The 20,839-nt window shown below is 45.2% G+C and overlaps 1 protein-coding gene across 2 annotated transcripts in view; it reads left to right on the plus strand.

Moving 5' to 3' along the window:
- Positions 1-3,810: 3,810 nt before the first annotated feature.
- Positions 3,811-20,839, plus strand: part of PER1 (period circadian regulator 1) — a 93,354-nt gene continuing 76,325 nt past the window's right edge. For both annotated transcript variants that reach the window (XM_077470608.1, XM_077470611.1), the window contains exon 1: positions 3,811-4,018. The gene's annotated coding sequence lies outside the window, so the exon portion shown is untranslated. The remainder of the gene's footprint in view (positions 4,019-20,839) is intronic.

Genomic DNA, 20,839 nt, shown 5'->3' on the forward strand with positions numbered 1-20,839 from the left:
AAAAAGAGGAAGCTTGTGCCTCCTCCGGCAACACATATCACAAATAAGGCACCTGATACAGTAGCCAAAGAAAGATATGCGCATCCCAAAGTAATTGTAGACACCAGGTCCGGGTCCGCCAGCAGGGCAAAATGGCGGTTCAGTGTCAATGCCGGTGCTTTGGGTAGGACAACTGCAAAAAGGAGCAAGAACAGAATAAAGTCACCCAGAATGTACCGTATAGAGTGGTCGTCCTCCGCCATGTGTATAGAATTCCATCAGAAACTGTAGGGAAGGCCCACAACGTGACGATCATGAGAAAGCAGTCAGGGACCGGAATGTTACAGCCCATCCAACCAATCCGAGGCTTCATTTGGTGAAAGGAAAAATTGTACCTTGCCGTCATTAACAACTCGTAATTTGGCCGGGTACATCATACTATATGGAAGATTTTTCTCTCTGAGGCGTTTCTTAACGTGGAGGAAAGCCGCTCTTTGCTTTTGAGTAGTAGCAGAAAAATCCGGGAAAATGGAGATCTTTTTTCCGTTGTACTGTATATCTTGTATGTTCCGCGCGGTACGGATAATGCATTCTTTATCCCGAAAATGAAGGATCTTGGCTAAAATGGGTCGCGGAGGGGCTCCAGGGGGCATAGGGCGCATGGGCACCCTATGAGCCCGTTCGATTGCGAACAGAGGTGACAGTGCCTCCCGTCCCAACAGAGTGCTCAGCCATTGCTCCAGGAATTGCTCCGCGTCCTTGCCCTCCGCTCCTTCAGGGAATCCCACAAAACGTAAATTATTCCTGCGCATTCGGTCCTCAAGGTCTCCCAATTTAGCAGCATGTTCAGTAATCTCTTGTTGATGTGTGCGGAGAGTAGCAGACATAGGTTGCATATTGTCCTCCACCTCACTGATTCTTTGCTCCGCAGTGGAAATCCTAGAGCGAATCTTTTGCATGTCATGCTTAACAATAGAGAGATCCAGCCTAACTGTTTCAATCTGTGTGGTCAGAGTGGTTTGGCATTGATGGATAGCGTCCATAACATGCTTCAAAGTAAGTTCCTCCTCACCCTCTGCCGTTCTCTCCCCCTCCGACCCCCTGTCCACCTGTGGAGTAGGGTACCCCGGATCGCTGTCTCTCTCCCAGGCCTCACCCTCCTCCCAGGGGTCTACGGCCTGCTCTGCTCTCGGGGACGCTGGGGGGGGGGTATGCTGTCCATGCGGAGAATCCGCAAAGTGTTCCCTGATAGTTGTCGGTGGTTTTGGCTTACCCGGAACACCGGAGGGCACTTGTGAGTTCGCCGAGGGACCGGAGTCAGCCTTCGCCTGTGCCTTGCCTTTAGAGGATTTCCCCGTGGCGGAGGACGCGCCGGCGCCATCTTTGGCCTTGCTGCCCGTCAGCGTGGCCGCCCGGTCCGCGGCGGATTTCTGGCTCGCAGGACCGTTCCGACCCATTCCAGCGGGTGCCCGTGAGGGTAGTGGGTATTGCGGTGGTGGCTACAAGGTCGGTGTCTAGATAGGGATACCGGATGCTGTTCAGGATGAATCGGTGCCGGAGGAGCTCCGTAAGCTTGCTGCTTACATGTCCGCCGCTGGCCACGCCCCTAATATGCGTATTTCTAATGTATTTCATGTCTCCTTATTAAAACCTTTAAAACCACCTCGGTGCCACGTCCTCACCCTGTACATGTTGAAAACCATGAGGAGTATGAAGTACAGTCCATTGTTGACTCCTGTAGGTTTCGTGGGAGCATACAGTACCTGGTGCATTGGAAAGGGTACGATCTGGAGAAACGCTCTTGGGTCTCATTCTCGGACGTACATACCCCTGTCCTCCTCTGTGATTTACATAGACATTTTACCCTCAAGCCTGATGGTCCTCCGAGGGGGAGGGGTTGTTGAGTGAGGGGGTACTGTCAGGGCTGGGTTCAGCCCTTCCTTCTCTGAGCTGGCCGCTCAGCTGTCGACTAATTGCCAGCTCCTATCTCTCCACAGTTACTCAGCTGTTGATATCCTGCTCGTCAGTCCTGCCTACTTAAGCCGTCCAGAAGAGCTCTGCTTTCGCCTTAGTTAACATCACAGAGACATTCTCCTGCGATCCTGTTCAAGATTTGCTTTGCTGACATCCCTTCTGGCTCCAGATCCTGCTTGCTGTTCCACTACATTGATCCCTGGCTTCTGACTTGGCTGACTATCCATTCCGGATACTGAACTTTGGCTATGTTTTGACTATGTTTGTTCTTTCTACTTTTATTATTAAACAAGTGTAATTTAATTGTACTTCTGTCTCGGCCTGATTTCTCAGAGGGATAGATGAGTTCTCTCTGGGGTTAGATGAGTTTTCTCTGGGGATAGATGGGTTCTCTTTGGATATAAATGAGTTCTCTCTAGGGATAGATGAGTTCTCTCTGGGGATAGATGAGTACTCTCTGGTATAGATGAGTTCTCTCTAAGGATAGATGAGTACTCTCTGGGGATAGATTCGTACTCTCTGGTATAGATGAGTACTCTCTGGTATAGATGAGTACTCTCTGAGGATAGATGAGTACTCTCTGGTATAGATGAGTACTCTCTGAGGATAGATGAGTACTCTCTGGTATAGATGAGTACTCTCTGAGGATAGATGAGTACTCTCTGGTATAGATGAGTACTCTCTGAGGATAGATGAGTACTCTCTGGGGATAGATGAGTTCTCTCTGGGGATAGATGAGTACTCTCTGGTATAGATGAGTACTCTCTGAGGATAGATGAGTACTCTCTGGTATAGATGAGTACTCTCTGAGGATAGATGAGTACTCTCTGGTATAGATGAGTTCTCTCTGAGGATAGATGAGTACTCTCTGGTATAGATGAGTACTCACTGGTATAGATGAGTTCTCTCTGAGGATAGATGAGTTCTCTCTGGGTATAGATGAGTTCTCTATAGGTATAGATGAGTACTCTCTGGTATAGATGAGTTCTCTCTGATAGATGAGTTCTCTCTGGGTATAGATGAGTTCTCTATAGGTATAGATGAGTACTCTCTGGTATAGATGAGTTCTCTCTGGGTATAGATGAGTTCTCTATAGGTATATATGAGTACTCTCTGGTATAGATGAGTTCTCTCTGGTACAGAAGAGTACTCACTTAGTATAGATGAGTTCTTTCTGGGAATAGATGAGTAATCTCTGGTATACATGATTTCTCTCTGGTATAGATGAGTTCTCTCTGAGGACAGATGAGTACTCTCTGGGGATAGATGCGTACTCTCTGGTATAGATGAGTACTCACTGGTATAGATGAGTTCTCTCTGAGGATAGAGGAGTTCTCTCTGGGAATAGATGAGTTCTCTATAGGTATAGATGAGTACTCTCTGGTATAGATGAGTTCTCTCTGGGTATAGATGAGTTCTCTATAGGTATAGATGAGTACTCTCTGGTATAGATGAGTTCTCTCTGGGTATAGATGAGTTCTCTATAGGTATAGATGAGTTCTCTCTGGTACAAAAGAGTACTCACTTAGTATAGATGAGTTCTTTCTGGGAATAGATGAGTAATCTCTGGTATACATGATTTCTCTCTGGTATAGATGAGTACTCTCTGGAAGAGATGAGTACTCTATGAGGATAGATGAGTTCTTTCTCTCCCCGGATTAGGAGTACTGTGTTGATCTGTCACACTGCACATTGTCTGTCACACATTCTATTTCACGTGTTCCCCCACATTCTGCTCCTCCGGCCAATCAGCGCGGTAAGGGGCGGATCCAGGTAACTGGGACAACCAATCATCGCCCCAGTGGGCGGGGGACACAGGACTGCACTCACGTGTAGCACGGAATGGTTGGGAGAATGTGCGAGTGAGAGAATCAGAAGAGGAGAGAGAAGAGAAGAGACCATAGAGGAGCGCAGAGGACAGACCGACATCCCTCCATTCTCACTTCTCTCCTGGAATTCACATCTTATATAGAAGAACAATGTGATCACCCCCTGAGCCCATCACCCACCATTATCTTCACCTCTCTGATCACTCTGCTATCCTGAGACCAGCACTCTCCATACTGTAAGTACTCAGCCTGAAATATGTGACTGTCAGGGTGGTTTTGCAGGGTTGTCATTAGTCACATTCTCATCATCTCCCCCATTACATTTGTACCTGTGTCTGTGATTGTGTGCCCCCTCCTGATTATGTGCCCCCCTCATTGTGTGCCCCCTCCTGATTATGTGCCCCCCTCATTGTGTGCCCCCTCCTGATTGTGTGCCCCTCCTGATAATGTGCCCCCCCAATTGTGTGCCCCCTCCTGATTATGTGCCCCCCTCATTGTGTGCCCCCTCCTGATTATGTGCCCCCCTCCTGATTGTGTGCCCCTCCTGATTATGTGCCCCCTCCTGATTGTGTGCCCCTTCTGATTATGTGCCCCCCCAATTGTGTGCCCCCTCCTGATTATGTGCCCCCCTCATTGTGTGCCCCCTCCTGATTATGTGCCCCCCTCCTGATTGTGTGCCCCTCCTGATTATGTGCCCCCTCCTGATTGTGTGCCCCTTCTGATTATGTGCCCCCCCAATTGTGTGCCCCCTCCTGATTATGTGCCCCCCTCCTGATTGTGTGCCCCTCCTGATTATGTGCCCCCCTAATTGTGTGCCCCCTCCTGATTGTGTGCCCCCCCTCATTGTGTGCCCCCTCCTGATTATGTGCCCCCTCCTGTTTGTGTGCCCCTCCTGATTATGTGCCCCCCCCTCATTGTGTACCCCCTCCTGATTATGTGCCCCCCTCCTGATTGTGTGCCCCTCCTGATTATGTGCCTCCCCAATTGTGTGCCCCCTCCTGATTATGTGCCCCCCCTCCTGATTGTGTGCTTCTCCTGATTATGTGCCCCCCCAGTTGTGTGCCCCCTCCTGATTATGTGCCCCCTCCTGATTGTCTGTCCCCTCCTGATTGTGTGACCCCCCTCCTGATTGTGCCCCCCTCCTGTTTGTGTGCCCCCCTGATTGTCTGCCTTCTCCTGATTATGTGCACCCCTCCTGATTATGTGCCCCCTACTGATTGTGTGCCCCCCGATTATGTGCCCCCTCCTGATTGTGTGCCCCCCTCCTGATTAAGGGCCCCCCTGATTGTGTGCCCCCTCCTGATTATGTGCCCCCCTGATTGTGTGCCCCCCTTATGATTATGTGCCCCCTTCCTGATTGTGTGCCCCCTCCTGATTGTGTGCCCCCCTGATTGTGTGCCCCCCTTCTGATTATGTGCCCCCTCCTGATTGTGTGCCCCCTTCCTGATTGTGTGCCCCCTCCTGTTTGTGTGCCCCCCCCATGATTGTCTGCCCCCTCCTGATTGTGTGCCCCCTTCCTGATTGTGTGTCCTTCTCCTGATTGTGCCCCCCTCCTGTTTGTGTGACCCCTCCTGATTATGTGCCCTCCAATTGTGTGCCCCCCTCCTGATTGTGTGCCCCCTACCTGATTATGTGCCCCCTCCTGATTGTGTGCCCCCCACCTGATTATGTGCCCCTCCTAATTGTGTGCCCCCCCTCCTGATTGTGTGCCCCCCTGATTGTATGCTCCTCCTGACTATGTGCCCCCTGATTATGGCCCCCCTGATTGTGTGCCCCCCTGACTATGCTTCCCTCTGATTGTGTGCCCTCCTGATTTTGTGGTAAGGGGTAGCTCTGGTTTACAGTGGGTGGAGTGCCATCAACCCTCTAGGGGTGGCACTATATGGGCACTGAGCAAACGTTTAATATTTAATAAAAATGTTTATTGGTGAAAAATTATAAAATCTGATAAGACGTACAGATCATCATACAAAATATAACACAAGATACAAACAATTCATAAAAGAGGCGACACCTTTTGATTTTGACCTCCTGATTTTGTGCCCCTCTCATTGCGTTCTCTTTGATTGTGCGTCCCTCTGGTGTGTCCCATGATTGTGTGCTCCCCCTGATTTGGTGCCCCCATGATTGCGTGGTGCCCCCATGATTGTGTGCTCCCCCTGATTTGGTGCCCACATGATTGCGTACTCCCCCTGATTTGGTGCCCCCATGATTGTGTACTCCCCCTGATTTGGTGCCCCCATGATTGTGTACTCCCCCTGATTTGGTGCCCCCATGATTGTGTACTCCCCCTGATTTGGTGCCCCCATGATTGTGTACTCCCCCTGATTTGATGCCCCCCATGATTGTGTTCTCCCCCTGATTTGGTGCCCCCCGATTGTGTGCTCCCCCTGATTTGATGCCCCCCATGATTGTGTGCTCCCCCTGATTTGATGCCCCCCATGATTGTGTGCTCCCCCTGATTTGGTGCCCCCCGATTGTGTGCTCCCCCTGATTTGATGCCCCCCATGATTGTGTGCTCCCCCTGATTTGATGCCCCCCATGATTGTGTGCTCCCCCTGATTTGGTGCCCCCCGATTGTGTGCTCCCCCTGATTTGATGCCCCCCATGATTGTGTGCACCCCCTGATTTGGTTCCCCCCTGATTGTGTGCACCAGAAGACATCAGATCTACATCCTTATGTGTGAAGCGGATCTGAAGTCAGATATGAAAGATGCCTCAAGCTGAAAAAAACAAAACAAAAAACCTGTGAGAGATGGCGGCTCTGATTGATTGGCTTATAAGAACGTTCGCCTTCAAAGGCCAATCGAATTATAACAGCTGAAATGTATTCTGCTTTCCGTTCTCATTATACATCTTGTTCTACATCATCACTGGGTCTCTGTGCTTCTCTATGCAATGCTGGCAGATCACAGTACTGTACATAGGATCCTGGAAACATCCCAGCGCCTTGTCTCTGTGCCCCCCAGCCCTGATGCAAGGGGAGGGAGGGGCTATGCAAATATCAAATACACCTTGATTGGGGGGGGGGGTTGTCAGTTTGGGTATTCCTAGGCTGTATTTGGAATCAGTTGGAATAAATTAAATCCAATGAATGAGGGGGGGGGGGGGGGGGCTACAGGGACAGTCAGGCTTGGGAGGAAAGTGCTAGATGATGCTGGGCGTCTTCCAGCCAGGAAATTAGGTGGGCTCTGTCTGACTTGCAGCTTTTAATGCACATTGTGAGAAGCTCACAGTGTGCAGTGACATCAGATTGGCCTGAGCAGTGCAAGACTGAAGAGCATTATATATATAGATAGAGGGGTGGGAAGATATTAACATTTGTTGATTCAATGTTTTTATATTTACTTCATCTCTTTTATATGTAATATTTACAAAACAATCATTGTTATTGTCAATTTTCTTTTATTTTGTTATATAACATTTTTAAAAAGTGAGGTTTTTTTTTTGTTTTGTTTTTTAATATATGTCTGTATTTAATATATGACTAAGGATTAGCTGAATAGGCAGCACAGCAGTAGTTACCTCCTGTTAGGCACCCTGTCTATCATTGAAACCTCAGCAGGGGGAAAGGGGGAGGAGCCACTGCGCTGACTCATTCAGCCTTAGCATTATTAAGCTCAGTGTACAACCAGCAGATAGGAACAGGCAGCAAAGCAAGTGAAAAGTAGTCGAGAGCTCCACCTAGTGTCCTGAAAAGTGAATTGCTCCACCTGCTGTCTTAAAAAGAGAATTGCTCCACCTAGTGTCATGAAAAGTAAATAGCTCCACCTAGTGTTTAAAAAAGAGAATTGCTCCACCTAGTGTCTTGAAAAGAGAATTGCTTGTCTTGAAAAATTAATAGCGCCACCTAGTGTCTTGAAAAGAGAATTGCTCCACCTAGTGTCTTGAAAAATTAATAGGGCCACTTAGCGTTATTAAGCTCAGCATACAACCAGCTAATAGGAACGGGCAGCAAAGCTAGTGAAAAGTAGTTGAGAGCTCCACCTAGTGTCTTAAAAAGAGAATTGCTCCACCTAGTGTCTTTAAAAGAGAATTGCTCCACTTAGTGTCTTGAAGAGAAGTAGCTACACCTAGTGTTTAAAAAAGAGAATCGCTCCACCTAGTGTCTTGAAAAGTGAATTTCTCCACCTAGTGTCTCAAAAAGAGAATTGCTCCACCTAGTGTCTTGAAAAGTAAATAGCTCCACCTAGTGTCTTGAAAAGAAATAGCTCCACCTAGTGTCTTGAAAAGTAAATAGCTCCACCTAGTGTCTTGAAAATAAATAGCTCCACCTAGTGTCTTGAAAAGTAAATAGCTCCACCTAGTGTTTAAAAAAGAGAATCGCTCTACCTAGTGTCTTGAAAAGTAAATAGCTCCACCTAGTGTCTTGAAAAGAAATAGCTCCACCTAATGTTTAAAAAGAGAATCGCACCACATAGTGTCTTGAAAAGTGAATTGCTCCACCTAGTGTCTTGAAAAGTGAATTGCACCACCTAGTGTCTTAAAAAGATATTTCCTCCACCTGGTGTCTTGAAAAGTAAATAGCTCCGTCTAGTGTCTTGAAAAGTGAATTTCTTCGCCTAGTGTCCTAAAAAGAGAATTTCTCCACCTAGTGTCTTCAAAAGTGAATTGCTCGATTGGCTTGAAAAGAGATTTGCTCCACCTAGTGTCTTGAAAAGTTAATAGTTCCACGTATTATTTAAAAAAGAGAATCGCTCCACCTACTGTTTAAAAAAGAGAATTGCTCCACCTAGTGTTTAAAAAAGCGAATTGCTCCACCTAGTGTCTTGAAAAGAAAATAGCTCCACCTAGTGTCTTGAAAAGCGAATTGCTCCACCTAGTGTCTTGAAAAGGGAATTGCTCCACCTAGTGTCTTGAAAAGAGAATTGCTCCAGATAATATTCCTTATATACTATACAAGAAATGTGAATTCATATAATATAATTATTATAATAATAAATAATATTTACCTTTTTTTAAAATCCTGTCCCTAGTTAGAGAAAGGGGGTACTGCCCCTGCATCGCATAGTAGCCCATTATTTGTCACTTACCCGAAACCAAAGCCTGCGATGTCACTGCTGTCCCTACTAGCGGCGAGCGTCCTTCTTCGCCCCTCTTCCTTCTGAGGCTGCAAACTCCGGCTCTGTGACTGGCTGGAGTTGCGTGACGCCAGTCATTGCATGACCCCTATTAGAAACGGCACGATCTGCCCTAGGCTATGATTAATACCAGGAAGAGTGGTGTGAAACGCGTCAGTGAGGTGCATTCTATTCTGATTTGTATGGACTATGTCTTCAATAAAGGTATTTTCTTGGAGTGCGGCCATCCGGATTGTTTCTGCTCACATGTATCTTGCATACTGAGCCGGCACCCTCAATTGGCGGGGGGGGGGGTAATATTTTGGAACGGCCCCCTTGAGCGGGTTCTCTTGTCTACTGGGATGGGGTGGGTGTGGTGCTTGCAAAGACATGGAGCTACCAGGAATTTTGGGTGACATCCTTAACAAAACTTGGTCACCACCTGGGATTACTGGCGGTAAGCCTAAATGACTGCTGCTGGGAGTCAGTCATTTGTCCAGCAAGGGAGGGCAGAGAGCAAGTGTGTGTAGCGCCCCCCTCCTGTACTATAGCAGACCATATGCCTTCCAACATTGTCCGGGGGCGAGGAGTCTTATCTTGCCATGGGGGCCACCAGTCATTTCGGGTGACGTCCTTAACCAAACTTGGTCATCACCGGTGATGCCTGTTGGTAAGCCTAAATGCCCGCAGCCGGGAGTGAGTCCTTTGTCCAGTAAGAGAGGGCAGAGAGCGTGTGGCGCCCCCGTTCTGTACCATGGCAGGCCACATGCCTTTAACATTGTTGGGGGGGGATAGGTTATCTTGCGAGGGGGGGCACCAGGAAATTTGGGATGATGTCCTTTAACAAATTTGCTCAGTGACATTACCCAGGATTCCTGGTGATATATTTAAATGACTGCAGCTGGGAATCTGTCACTTTTTTTGCGGAAAGGTGGCATGTACAGCCCATCCCAGTTCACTCACAATTGACTTCAATGGTGTTTGAGTTTTTTTTTTTTTCCAGATGTTTGACTGATTGACTTCTTTAATGGCTCCAATTCTCCTGAAAAGCAATTGGCCCTTTCACCTCTGTCCTCAGCCCCCCCCCGCCCCCCCCCACCCTTTGTCTTACAGCACCCCCAAGCTGTCCGTTCAGCAGCACCTGCTACGTCTCTGTTCTGTAACAGACTGCTGCCTCCTGTTATGTCATCCTCCTCCTCCTGCTCATTCTCATTATATAACACCATAGTGACTTGGATAACACTCCTCACATAGTCATCCCCATGTTTCCTCGCAGACAGAGAACAGCGGCGAATGGGAACCGCTGTCTGCATTCTATAGCACACTGAAATGATAACAACCTTCATCGCTGTCTAAGTGTCCCGGTATTACCTCCAGTTTATGGAAAAAAAACAAAAAACATTAATATGATTTTTTGTTCTTTTTATGCTGCTAAATATGTAACCCATTAACCTCTTCTATACCGGACACTTAAACCCCCTTCCTGCCCAGGCCAATTTTCAGCTATCAGCGCTGTCGCACTTTGAATGACAATTGCGCGGTCATGCAACACTGTACACAAATGAAATTTTTATCATTTTCCCCCAAATAGAGCTTTCTTTTGGTGGTATTTGATCACCACTGCGATTTTTATTTTTTGTTAAAAAAATGTACAAAAAAAAAAATATATATATATTTTATTTTGTTATACAATTTTAAAACAGTAATTTTTGTCCATCATTGATGTACGCTGATGAGGTGGCAGTGATGGGCACTGATGGGTAGGAGTGATGGGCACTGATTGGTTACACTGATAGGCAGCACTTCCTTGTAGCACAGATTGGCACCACTGGTGGGCATAGATAGGTGGCACTTGTGGGCATAGATAGGTGGCACTTGTGGGCATAGATAGGTGGCTGTTTACATCACATGATCAGCTGTCATTGGCTGACAGCTGATCACGTGGTAAGAAGTCAGGATCGACCCCTTACTCCGATCTAAGATTAGCCGAGTCTCATAGACTCGTTGATCACAGAGCGCTCTGCGCGTGCTCTGCAGGGGGCGCACAGGCCACTCGAGCACGGGAGGACGTCTATGGAGACCCTCCCGGCAAATTAGGTCTGCGCTGTAGCCATCTTTTGGCTATAGCGTGGATGGGAGTTGGTTAAGGATGTTATCCAGGGCAAACTAAAAATCAAGGGGTCTATTTTTAAAAATAAAATCGTCCTGCATGTACGTTAGTTGTGCGTGAACAAGGGCAAAAAAGGAACATTACTGGGCTAATTTTCCTCCAGGTCGAATGTTTTTCATTCATACAGAATAGAGTGAATTAGGAGAGTACAGTATGGCCACTGTATGGCGCTGATGAATACTATTAACCTGCATAGTAGGATTTTATATACCACTCCAGTGAGCACAAAAAAATACATCAATCCTGTTAAAAATCGTTATTTCATCCAATAAAACATTTGGTATTTTGTATGTGCTTGCACACTGATATCCTCAATTATCATCCACCAAATAGGTGTAGACCATAGTGGTTTAGTCTAGACCAGGGAATTGCAATTAGAGGACCGCCAACTGTTGCAAAACTACAAGTCTCATCATGCCTCTGCCCCTGGGTGTCATTCTTGTGGCTTTCAGAGTCTTGCAATGCCTCATGGGACTTGTAGTTCTGCAGAAGCTGGACGGCCATAAGTTTGAGACCCCCTGGTCTAGACTAAGAAATTAGGTTGACATGTTTTTGCTGAGTCACCGCTTCTTCAGGACCCCCTATCGCTTACATAAATGCAAAGCGGTATAATAGGCCTCCGAAAACAATAATACTTACTTGGTTTACTTCATTTGCATAGTTTTGGATGGCGCTGATGGTCATAGTAAATAAGTATGTATTTGCTAGGACCATTAGCTCCATCTAGTGGCCGTGACATAACATTTTTCTGCTTCACTGTATTCTGTATAAAGAATAACATCCGACCTGAAGAGAAAATAACCTAATACATTTGATCTTTGTTGGCATTCGCTCAGATCGAATGTACATGCGATTTCACAGGGTTTATAGCTCAGCAAATTTTTTTTTTATAAATATTGAAATAGGCCTTGCAATAGGACATCAGTCCACCCTTCTCGCTGTGATTGGTGATGTGGGAACCCCTTTACCTACCGGTATGTAATGCGAGAAGGAGATTCGCAGACACACCCACCACAGGCACCTTGTTCTCTCTCACTGGCAAGACAGCCTGAGGTCTTAAACACTCCGATTTACTATAACTGGAGCACTCAGAATCTGGTACAGCTGTGCATGGGAGCCAATCGGCCAGTGTTCATTTTGGAACCAAATTTCGATTTCGTTTTAGTCTTAGGACTAAAATGGCATTTTAGTTTTAGTCCCATTTTTGTCTTCTGCAAGGATTTTAGTTTTAGCCATTTTAGCTTTCTTCCCATTTTAATCATCGTATTTTAGTCGACTAAAATCTCCAGTACTTTTTTGTCTAATAAAATCAAATCAAATGTGTTTAGTTAAATTGTAATGCCTTATTTAACCACCTGGCATCCGCGCTATGGCCGAATGACGGCCACAGCGTGGATGTGAATTCCTGGGACGCCGTCATAGGACGGCCTCCCCTGTGCACGCTCCCTGCACGCACCCTGCAGGGCGTGCGCAGAGCACGCTGTGATCACTGAGACTCGGGTGATCACCCGGCCCCTTACCATGTGATCAGCTGTCAGCCAATGACAGCTGATCACATGATCAAAACAAAAGCTCGGTGATCGTTTTTTTTTCTCCTCACGCTGACAGTGGAGGAGAAAAGAAAAGCCGATCGCCGGCTTATCCTAACAGGATTTTGGTCCCGAAAAGGAAGAGGCAATTATGCCTCATAATTGCCACCTATCAATGCCCACAAGTGCCACCTATCTATGCCCACAAGTTCCACCTATCTATGTCCACAAGTGCCACCTATCTATGCCCACAAGTTCCACCTATCTATGCCCACAAGTGCCACCTATCTATGCCCACAAGTTCCACCTATATATGCCAACAAGTGCCACCTATCTGTGTCCGCAAGTGCCACCTATCTCTGCCCACAAGTGCCACCTATCTGTGCCCGCAAGTGCCACCTATCTGTGCCCACAAGTCCCACTTATCTATGCCCACAAATGCCACCTATCTATGCCCACAAGTGTCACCTATCAATGCCCACCAGTGGTGCCAATCAGTGCTACATAGGAGTGCTGCCTATCAGTGTAACCGATCAGTGCCCATCACTGCCACCCATCAATGCCCATCACTGCCTGATTTTTTTCCTGGAGTAAAAAAAATCAAATATAATGTTATTATTTATGCTATTAAAGCGGAGATTCATACAAAAATTGAACCCCTGCTTTTCAGGAACCCTCCCCCCTCCGGTGACACATGTGACACCTTTCAAGGTGGAGGGGGGTGCAGATACCTGTCTAAGACATTACAGACAATTGGGCCTTTGAAAAGTTTGGAGACCTCGGCTCTAATGCCGCGTACACGCGATCGGAATTCTCGTCAGAAAAAGCGCTGATGTTTTACCTACACACCAAATTCCGATTGTCTATAACGCGGTGACGTACAACACGTACGACGGGACTAGAAAAAGGAAGTTCAATAGCCAGTAGCCAATAGCTTCTGCCTCATAGTTGAATCTGAGCATGCGTCATTTTTTTAGCGTGTCGGAATTGCATACACGCGATCGGAATTTCCGATAGAAAGTTTTTCCATCTGGAAAATTGAGAACATGCTCTCAATTTTTGGCTGGCGGAAATTCAGACAGCTAAATTCCGATGGAGCCTACACACGGTCGCATTTTCCGATGAAAAGCTCTCATCTGTCTTTTTCTGGTCGGAATTGCGATTGCGTGTACAAGAAGTCAGATCACAAGAAGTCAGATCACAAGAGGTCAGATCACAAGAAGTCAGATCACAAGAAGTCAGATCACAAGAAGTCAGATCACAAGAGGTCAGATCACAAGAAGTCAGATCACAAGAAGTCAGATCACAAGAGGTCAGATCACAAGAAGTCAGATCACAAGAGGTCAGATCACAAGAAGTCAGATCACAAGAAGTCAGATCACAAGAGGTCAGATCACAAGAAGTCAGATCACAAGAAGTCAGATCACAAGAAGTCAGATCACAAGAGGTCAGATCACAAGAAGTCAGATCACAAGAAGTCAGATCACAAGAAGTCAGATCACAAGAGGTCAGATCACAAGAAGTCAGATCACAAGAAGTCAGATCACAAGAGGTCAGATCACAAGAGGCCAGATCACAAGAAGTCAGATCACAAGAAGTCAGATCACAAGAGGTCAGATCACAAGAAGTCAGATCACAAGAAGTCAGATCACAAGAGGTCAGATCACAAGAGGTCAGATCACAAGAGGTCAGATCACAAGAGGTCAGATCACAAGAAGTCAGATCACAAGAAGTCAGATCACAAGAAGTCAGATCACAAGAGGTCAGATCACAAGAGGTCAGATCACAAGAGGTCAGATCACAAGAAGTCAGATCACAAGAATCACAAGAGGTCAGATCACAAGAAGTCAGATCACAAGAGGTCAGATCACAAGAAGTCAGATCACAGAGGCGAAAAAAAGACACTTGGAGGAGACTGGGAGAAACAGAAGGGACTTTGTAAGATAAGAATACACAATTGCATATAATCTTTAAAGCGGGAGTAAACCCGCAGAATTTTTTTTTTTCATTCCTGCAAGGCAAAAGGCATAATGAGCTAGTATGCACCGCATACTAGCTCATTATGAAATACTTACCTTAGAACGAGGCCCCGACATCTCGTCCTATAAACGCAGAGGGAGCTGACATGTTCCCTCGGCGTGCCTTCCGGATATCGCGGCTGCGGCGCTGTGAGTGGCCGGAGTGGCGATATCGTCACTCCCACGCATGCGCACGGGAGATTTCTTTCCGGCAGGGTCCGGCATCTGCCGGGCTTCCAGCCGAGAAACCCCTGTGCGCATGCGCCGCTGCAATCAGCGGCTCATTGCCAGGGGGATATCTCCTAAACCAGTGATGGCAAACCTTGGCACTCCAGGTGTTTTGAAACTACATTTCCCATGATGCTCCACTACACTGCAGAGTGCAGGAGCATCATGGGAAATGTAGTTCCAAAACATCTGGAGTGCCAAGGTTCTCCATCACTGTCCTAAACCATACAGTATATATTTTTTTACCTACAGGTAAGCCTTATTATAGGCTTACCTGTAGGTAAAAGTGAAAAAATATACTATACAACCGCTTTAAAGTTTAGAGTCACTTACCTACCACTTTTTGAAAAAGTTTCAGCCAGTGCATTGAAATGACCTATCCCGGGATCTACAGAACAAAATCCGGGCCGGAAAAAAAAAAATGAGTTGGTAAAATTCCGATAAAATCTCCTGCGATGTAAATCGTTGATCTGGAGATGATTGTTCTCTATTAATGAAGTTTGACGTTTAGTCCTCGTAGCTCTTTGCCTTTTGTGATCTTTCCATAAATAATAATAACGAGCGTTTTCTATTTTATTCCGATGATCTTCCCCTTCCGGCTCTCCATCCATACATGCGTCCTTTCCCCCGCTGACCTATTGAATGTCAGGTCTCTCTGTGACGCAGTTTCTCACCGCGTATCACCCGCCCCCCCCCCTAATGCGTGCCCGGCCCCCCCCCTAATGCGTGCCTGGCCCGTGTGGTTTCACGTTGAGCGCCACGCGCTGATTGGATGACCTACTAACCTAGACGGAGTGTTACGGAAAAAAATATTTTTGGCAGAATGCGGAAGCAGACAGACAACAACGCAGTCCCGTGTGAGAGAGCGAGCGGGCGGATCGGTCAGCCACGCCCCTGGTGTTCAAAGCATCGGGAGAATGTCCCCTCTACGGTTGTGAGGTCACCAGTTCTTGCTGCCAATTCAGGTGAGAACCTAAAAAAGAAGAACAAAACAAAAAGTTTTATTGCTAACGGAATTTTTTCTTTTTTTGGCACACGGAAAAAAACTACAACTAAAATAGCCGAGAAAAACGTAAATACTTGCTTTTGTGTAAATTCTTATTCATGCAGGGGGGGACCTTGATCCGAATTCCTGATTTTTGGAGACGATAGCATTTGCCCGAAGCCATTTGGCGTGAAGTCAAAAGCAAAACAAAAAAATGCGTTTTTTATTTTTTTTAATTTGTTGATTGCAGTTAAGGGCGCACAAAAGTCACATATATATTCTGTTCTCATACTACAGCGAGTAGTGAGGGAGTGCACATTTTAAGTTAATGTTGTAACATTTGCTGGAAATTAGAGCTGCACGATTCTGGCTAAAATGAGAATCGCGATTTTTTTTTTTTGCTTAGAATAAAGATCACGATTCTTGTGGCATAACATCATCTTTCACATTATACCAAAAAAAATAAAAATGTTTACTGTTTTGTTTCTTAAAGTTAATTAAATTAAAGTGTATGTTTTCCCCAAAACATTGCGTTTAAAAAAACGCTGCGCAAATACAGCGTGATGTAAAATATTGCAACAACCGCCATATATATATATTAGGGCTGTTACTGATTAAAAATGTTGTGTTCGATTAATCAATTTTTTTTAATCGATTAATCGACTAATTTCGATTAATTATGACGCACATGCAGATCCAACTACTTTTAGCTGATCTCCTTGCATTGCAACTCTGCATTAGTCAGTGGTAAATGTGGTTACACTATATACAATCACCCGACACTAATTCATTTCCACAATCCATGACATAACGTCACAGTTCACACAAACGTTTTAAATTCAAACTTTAGCACTGAAGTCAGTAATTTTTTTTTCCCACAGTAGTGCGACAATCCCTCCACCTCCGGTCTAACTAATCACTCTTACCTTATGGCATGGACCCCTGTGCAAACAGGTGGTCATGCAAGCGGGTATCAAAAGGGTTAACACGGACCATAAATTCTCTCACAATCTCAGGTCATGGGTAGAAAGAAAAGATGCTCACCGCTTAAGTATGCGATTTAATTTTTGTGTTCAAACACAAACTACTCACATAAAGATTATAAAAACACAGCATGTAAAGCCGACAATCGTGTTAGTTACGTAGGGCAGCAGCGGGTGACGTCATGCGTAGCTCCTCCCCCGTACGCGTTACGTTCAATCAGAAACTTCAACATCACCGGACTCCTCCCCCCTTCCCTTCATTAGCAGACAGAGGCACTTGGGGAAGGGGGGAGGAGTCCGGTGACGTCACTGGATCTCCGGCGGAACTCCCTGAAGACCCGGGAAGTCAGCGGAGAGGTGAGTACTGGTCAAAAGAATTTTGATCGATCAAAAAAATTAACGATTAATCGAGGAATTAATCTTTAATTTTCACAGCCCTAATATATATATATATATATATATATAATGTTTGGGGGTTCTAAGTAATTTTCAAGCAAAAAATACTAATTTTAACTTGTAAGTGTCAGAAAAAAGTTTAGTCCTTAAAGCGCAGCTCCAGCCGCAAAAAAATCTTTTTTTTACAAATACTGCAGCTGCTGACTTTTAATATTAAGACACTTACAGTGTCTTGCAAAAGTATTCACCCCCTTTGGCATTTTTCGTGTTTTGTTGCCTCACAATCTGGAATTAACATGGATTGTTTGAGGATTTACAACATTTAATTTACAGAACACGCCCACAACTTTGAAGATTATTATTATTTTTTTATTGTGAAGCAAACAACAAATAGGACAAAATAAAAGAAAAAGTCAATGTGCATAACTATTCACCCCCCTAAAGTCAAGACTTTGTAGAGCCACCTTTTGCAGCTATCACAGCTCCAAGTCACTTTGGATAAGTCTCTATGATCTTGCCACATCTCACCACTGGGATTTTTGCCCATTCCTCCTTACAAAACTGCTCCAGCTCCTTCAAGTTGGATGGTTTGCGCTTGTGAACAGCAATCTTTAAGTCTGACCACAGATTTTCTATTGGATTGAGGTCTGGGCTTTGACTAGGCCATTCCAACACATTTACATGTTTCCCCTTAAACTGCTCAAGTGTTGCTTTAGCAGTGTGTTTGGGGTCATTGTCCTGCTGGAAGGTGAACCTCTGTCCTAACCTCAAATCACACACCGAGTGCTACAGGTTTTGCTCAAGAATATCCCTGTATTTAGCACCATCCACCTTTCCCTCAACTCTGGCCAGTTTCCCAGTCCCGACTGCTGAAAAACACCCCCACAGCATGATGCTGCCACCACCATGTTTCACGGTGGGGATGGTGTTGGTTGGGTGATGTGATGTGTTGGGTTTGCGCCAGACATAGCATTTTCTTTGATGGCCAAAAAGTTCAATTTTAGTCTCATCAGACCAGAGCACTTTCCTCCATACATTTTGGAAGTCTCCCACATGCCTTTTCACAAACTCAAAACGCGCCATTTTGTTTTTTGCTGAAAGTAATGGCTTTCTTTTGGCCACTCTGCCATAAAGCCCAATTCTATGGAGCGTACGGCTTATTGTTGTCCTATGTACAGATACTCCAGTCTCTGCTGTGGAACTCTGCAGCTCCTCCAGGGTTACCTTAGGTCTCTGTGCTGCCTCTCTGATTAATGCCCTCCTTGCTCGGTCCGTGAGTTTTGTTGTGTGTGGCCGTCTCTTGGCAGGTTTGCTGTTGTGCCATGTTCTTTCCATTTGGTTATGATAGATTTGATGGTTCTCCTAGGGATCATCAAAGATTTGGATATTTTTGTATAATCTAACCCTGACTTGTACTTCTCAACAACATTGTCCCTTACTTGTTTGGAGCGTTCCTTGATCTTCATGGCAGTGTTTGGTTAGTGGGGCCTCTTTCTTAGGTGTTGCAGCCTCTGGGGCCTTTCATAAAGGTGTGTATATGTAATGACAGATCATGTGACACTTAGATTGCACACAGGTGGACATCATTTCACGAATTATGTGACTTCTGAAGGTAATTGGTTGCACCAGAGCTTTTATGGGCTTCATAACAAAGGGGGGTGAATACATATGCACATGCCAATTATGATTTTTTTATTTCTGAAAAATAGTTTTATGTATATATTTTTCTAATTTTACTTCACCAACTTAGACTATTGTGTTCTGATCCATCACATATAATTCAGATTAAAAAAAAACATTAAACTAACGGCTGTAATGTAACAAAATAGATAAAAAGCCAAGGGGGTGAATACTTTTGCAAGGTGCTGTACCTGTCCAGGGAGCCTGCGATGCTAGCCCCTCCCCCCCAAGGTGGATTTGTCCACTGGCTCGGGTGCAGGTGCTGCCATTCCAACTAAGGGAAACCGGCAGTGGAGCCTTCCTTAGCCAGTTTTCTTCTGCACAAGTGCAAGTCGCGCGGCGCTTTGTGATTGGCCAGCATGTCTTCTGGGACACACACAGGTCCCAGAAGGCAGCTGGGGAAGAAGGAGGAGGGGCTCGCCCGAGGAAGAGGATGTAACGTACTGCGCCGGGGCTGGGCTAGGATGGAAGTAAATGTATTCTTTCTAAAAAGGTAGGTTAAAAATAAAAGTAAATATCTAAAAACAAGGGGTGGAGGGGTGATCTTTAGTTTAAGACCACCTTGTAAAAGTGGGTGGAACTCTGCTTTAAGTGGTTAAACTGACCTCATTTACAGACCGAAGTTCATCCTTTTGATCTAAAAGAATGAAATGATACATTGTTTGTTTATAGTTATTTCCCAGCACCGGGCAATGTTCATAAACATTTGCCACCTTTTTTTTTTTGACAGCTGTGAGTGAGCAGAGAACAGCTCTGCACTGTATGAATCATGGAATTGCTGGATTCAGATCGTGTTTTTTTTTTTTACAGATTAATCGTGCAGCTCTACCGGAAATATCTTTTTAGGTGTTTAGGTTAATTTTCTACTTGCTTGCTGGGCCATATTTGTAAACTGCCCTGGGTTCTGTTCAGCAGGGGTTCGCTGAACTTCAAAATAAATTGGTTGCCAAACCCCAACCCCATTTTCTGGGCTAATATGCAATGGGGTGCCAAAAAAAGAGCATGGGGTTATGTACTACCCCGGAGAACACGTACCAATGGAAAAAAAAAAAATACCATGCAGTTGGTATGTTTTTTTTTTTTCAAATTGCTGGCAAATTAATTTGACAGCTGTTGGCATCTCTGTTTAAAAAAAAAAAAAAAAAGCAGCACAAAGACACCCCCCCCCCCCCCCCCGGGATCGTATGTGTATTTTGGGGGACTTTTTGGACTTTTTGGAAAGTTTTGTGTGCTTTTTTTATTTTTTTTTTTTTTTTTTTTTTTAAACACGAAGCTGCCAATGAATGTCCTTGGCAGGCAATTCAAATAGTTTCATCTATTTACTTAAATTAAAAATAAAATGTTTCTCATCGCATGTCACACGCCCCCACACGTGCCCGACCCGTGTTTTTTCCTCAGCGCCACACGCTGATTGGTTGCCCTACTGACCTAGCTGTCATCCTGCGGCGAGAGAGAAGTTAAGGAAGAATATTTTTGGCAGAATGCGGAACCAGACAGACAACAACACAGTCCCGTGTGAGCGAGCGCGTAATTCAGTCTGCCATGCGCCTGGTGTCCAAAGCTTCCGGAGCGTGACCCCTCTACCATTGCGAGGTCACCGATTCTTGCTGCCAATTCAGGTCAGAACCTAAAAAAAAAATAAAAAAAAAAAGTTTTATTGCCAACAGAATTTTTAAATTTTTTTTTTTTTGATACACAGAAAAAACTACAACTAAAATAGCCGAGAAAATACAAATATTTGTTTTTCCATTCATCCAAGTGACCTTGATCTGAATTCCTGATTTTCTGAGAAGATAACATTTGCCCGAAGTCAAAAGCGAAAAAAACAAACAAACAAAACAGTTATTTTAAAGTTTTAAAATTGCTGGAAAATGACTTTGACAGCTTTTGGCTTCTTTGTTTTTAAGGCGTCGTCTATGTATTTTGGGGGACCTTTGGAAAAATTTGTGTGCTGTCGTTTTATTTATTTATTTATTTTTAAACACAAAGCTGCCAATGAATGTCCTTT

This window comes from Lithobates pipiens, unplaced genomic scaffold, assembly GCF_037356315.1.
Source record: "Lithobates pipiens isolate NorthernLeopardFrog02 unplaced genomic scaffold, aLitPip1_a1.2 Scaffold_8, whole genome shotgun sequence".
Classification (NCBI taxonomy): domain Eukaryota; kingdom Metazoa; phylum Chordata; class Amphibia; order Anura; family Ranidae; genus Lithobates; species Lithobates pipiens.